This window comes from Octopus bimaculoides, chromosome 16 (assembly GCF_001194135.2).
Source record: "Octopus bimaculoides isolate UCB-OBI-ISO-001 chromosome 16, ASM119413v2, whole genome shotgun sequence".
In the NCBI taxonomy this organism is placed as follows: Eukaryota; Metazoa; Mollusca; class Cephalopoda; order Octopoda; family Octopodidae; genus Octopus; species Octopus bimaculoides.
Window position 1 is genome coordinate 57,466,340 of NC_068996.1, and position 3,153 is coordinate 57,469,492.

Consider the following 3,153-nt stretch of genomic DNA (forward strand, 5'->3'; position numbering starts at 1 on the left):
CAACACGAAATACCTCGAGTCTTTGGTCCTCACGGCGCAGAACATTGGCAAATCTTTCCTTATCTGCTTCCCCTCTGGCTAAATAAACCTGTCGCCTAGCCTCCCTTCTGGCACATTGGTACAATTCCCTGCTACCACCGTTCTTCCAGTCCTTCCAAGCTTGTTTCTTTTGTCTAATAGCCCTGTCTACCTCCTTGTTCCACCACCACGTTACTCTGGGTCGGGAGGGGACCTTACACCACCCACAAATCTGGTCGGTGGCTTTCAACAGGTTGTCCCGCAGAAATCTCCAATATATAGTTGTAAATGTATAATATATATTTATATGTATCATCCATGTGTTGGACTCTCTCTCTCTTTGCAGAATGTTGTTTATGATATCACTACAGATGGATTGTGGAAAAGATCTGCAAAATGTTCTCTCCATCTATTCATTATTCCAGGAGGATTTTTAATAACCTCATTTCAATCTTTCAACTTTAAGGGAACCTATGATGATGAAGATGGTGGTCCAAAAGCTTGCCGCAATAAACTATAGAAACTTTTAATGTCTTTCCTTCTTTTTAATTTGATCCGGTTTAACTGCAAAGCAAAGACTTTCAAAATACTTGTTAGAGAATTACTTTATGTTGATGATGTTGATTTGTTGGCACACTCAGAGGGGGATATGCAACATTTCATGGACAGATTTTCCTCTGCATGTGTACATTTCAGACTCACAATTAGTTTGGGGAAAACCAAAGTAATGTTTACTCCCGTGCTAGAACAAACATATTCTGAACCAAACATTTTTGAGAATGGAACAAGATTAGAAGTCGTTGACACCATTGTTTACCTTGGAAGCACACTGTCAAGAGATGGTAGTCTTGATGCAGAGATATACTATTGAATAGTGAAGTGTTGGAAAGCTTGAAAAGCGAGTATGGGCGGATAGAGGTATTTCCCTGCAGACAAAAATCAATGTCTATAAAGTATGTGCATTGTCTGCACTTCTTTATTCAAGTGAGACTTGAAGCACTTACAAGCATCATATAAAAATGCTGGAGAGATTTCATCAAAAGTGCCTCAGACGTATCTTAGGAGTCAAGTGGGAATGTTTCATACCAGATACAGAGGTTTTGTGTGTGGCACGTTGCAGCTCAGTTGAACAATATGTTATCTTGGCTCAAATGAGATGGACTGGACATGTTATTAGAATGAAAGACGAACGTTTGCCAAAGCGTCTTTTTTATGGTGAGCTCAACTCTGGTAAGTGACCATAACATAAGCCAAGGAAAAGGTATAAAGACTGTGTGAAGGAAAAACTGAAGAAACTAGATATGAAAGTGATTGGGGAAATGGTGTTCTAGATCGGGACAAATGGAGAGGTGATGTTAGGACTGGTTGCAATGCCTGGGATGAAAAAAATGATTCAGTACTTTGAGTTTAAAAGGGCCTGTTGCAAAGGAACAACTGGAACTGTAATCAACAGTGAACATTGGGTATGTATTATGTGACAATTATATTTTATATATATAAAGCATAATATGTTATACATGTATGTATATATAGTTATAATTGTCCTTTTAGCAAATAAATAAATGGACATATGTCTAAAAGTTGATGAATACTACCTATTGATCCCCTCCATTTTCTTATTGCCGTATATATATATATAATATACAGAATTGGCCAAAAGTCACCTGACAGTAAATCAAAACCGTTAATTCCAAGATTGATTTATGTTTAATAACTGAATGAATTTAATAAAAGCATCTAAATATGCAACATCACGAAAATTCTTCAAACTGAAGTCTTTCTTGAGAGATATATTTTCCCATTGAAGTCAATACAGAATTACCAATACTATTTATAATAAAATTTTGATATACTGTCAGGTGGCTTCTTGCCAACCCTGTATATACATGATATATATATATAACTAAATGGTTTATATATATATAAATGAAACATATTGAAAGAAAATTTAGTTAAATCCATAGATCCCCATAGCAAATTACTCATTTTCTATAGTTGTTCTGTAAAAACTTAACTATCATTTCTATAATAGAAACATATAATAATGGTTTCAAAGTCTGACACAAGTACAGCATCTCAGGGGGAGGGGGTGAATCGGTCCCATGAACCTCAGTATTCAACTGGTACTTGTTTTATTGACTCTGATACAATCAAACCTTATGTAAAATTTCAACTTGGAGTGTAAAGACGGACAAAAGGCTGTCAAGCATTTTGCCCAGTGTGATAACAATTCTGCCAACTCGCTGTCTGATGCAAACATAAGGTGGTGCCCCATCATGGCCATAGTGTAATGACTGAAACAAGTAAAAGCATCATATAACAATGGTTTCAAATTTTGGCACAAGTTTTCGTGGAGGGGTTAAAGAAATTACATTGACACCATTGTTCTACTGGTACTTATTTCACTGACCCCATAAGAATGAAAGGTAAAGTCAGCAGAATTTGAACTCAGAACATAAGATGGACAACATTCCACTAAGCATTTCACCCAGCGTGCTAACGTTTCTGTCAGCTCGCTGCTTTATGCAAACATTATTCCTTTCTGTTGAAGGGCGTAAGCCCAAAATGTAAAAGACTTTCTCACTTTACATTATTTACATTTGATGGATCTTTGGCCCTCATCTTGTTTGTTGTTAACACAACGTTTCAGCTGATATACCTTCCAGCCTTCATCAGGTGTCTTGGGGAAATTTCGAACCTGGGTTCTCATTCCTAACGTATATGGCATAGTGGTTAAGAGCACAAGCTACTAACTCCAAAATTCTGAGTTCGACTGCAGGCAGTGACCTGAATAATAATAATAACATCAAAAAATACGTTAAGAATGAGAACCCAGGTTCGAAATTTTCCCAAGACACCTGATGAAGGCTGGAGGGTATATCAGCCAAAACGTTGTGTTAACAACAAACAAGATGAGGACAAACATCTGTCAATTGTAAATCATCATCATTGTTTGACGTCCGCTTTCCATGCTAGCATGGGTTGGACGATTTGACTGGGGACTGGTGCAACCGGATGGCTACACCAGGCTCCAATCTAATTTGGCAGAGTTTCTACAGCTGGATGCCCTTCCTAACGCCAACCACTCAGAGAGTGTAGTGGGTGCTTTTACGTGTCACCCGCACGAAAACAGCC

At 37.8% G+C, this 3,153-nt stretch overlaps 1 long non-coding RNA gene across 3 annotated transcripts in view; it reads left to right on the plus strand.

The window, feature by feature from the left end:
• The window catches only part of LOC128249640 (uncharacterized), a 22,681-nt gene extending 22,133 nt beyond the window's left edge, over positions 1 to 548 (plus strand). For all 3 annotated transcript variants that reach the window (XR_008265760.1, XR_008265761.1, XR_008265762.1), the window contains exon 2: positions 365 to 548. This is a non-coding gene — a long non-coding RNA (uncharacterized LOC128249640). The remainder of the gene's footprint in view (positions 1 to 364) is intronic.
• Positions 549 to 3,153: the final 2,605 nt, after the last annotated feature.